The sequence below is a fragment of the Chrysochloris asiatica genome, unplaced genomic scaffold, assembly GCF_000296735.1.
Source record: "Chrysochloris asiatica unplaced genomic scaffold, ChrAsi1.0 scaffold00014, whole genome shotgun sequence".
Classification (NCBI taxonomy): domain Eukaryota; kingdom Metazoa; phylum Chordata; class Mammalia; order Afrosoricida; family Chrysochloridae; genus Chrysochloris; species Chrysochloris asiatica.
Window position 1 is genome coordinate 24,361,874 of NW_006408532.1, and position 448 is coordinate 24,362,321.

Genomic DNA, 448 nt, shown 5'->3' on the forward strand with positions numbered 1-448 from the left:
GCGGGCAGGCAGTGGGTGGGCAATTTGGGCCTCAGTTGGGCCTGGGCCTCGGTGGTGGGCCGTTTGGGCCTCAGGCGGGTGGGTTGAACCTAGGGTAGGCGGTTTGGGCCTCTGGGGGCCTGGGCGTCAGCGACTGGGCTGCAGGAGGGTTGGGCCTCGGGCGGGTGGTTTGGGCCTTGGGGTGGCTGTTTGGGTCTCAGGGGGCCTGGGTATCATCAGCTGGGCCTCGGCGGGCAGGTTGGGAGGATTGGGCCTCGGGGGGCCTGTGCCTCGGGGACCAGGCTGAGGGCGGCTTGGGCCTCGGGCCCTGGACCTCGACGACTGGGCTTCGCGGCGGGTTGAGGCCCTGGGCCTCGGCAGTGACCAGGCTGTGGGTTGCCTGGGCTGCGCAGCGGGTAGGTGATTAGGGCCTTGGTTGGGCCTGGGCCTTTGTGACCAGTCTGTGGGC

The 448-nt window shown here is 70.3% G+C and overlaps 1 protein-coding gene across 1 annotated transcript in view; it reads left to right on the forward strand.

Annotated features, from left to right (window-relative positions):
- VPS13A (vacuolar protein sorting 13 homolog A (S. cerevisiae)) overlaps positions 1-448 on the forward strand; it is a 226,439-nt gene that overhangs the window by 46,157 nt on the left and 179,834 nt on the right. The window lies entirely within an intron of this gene.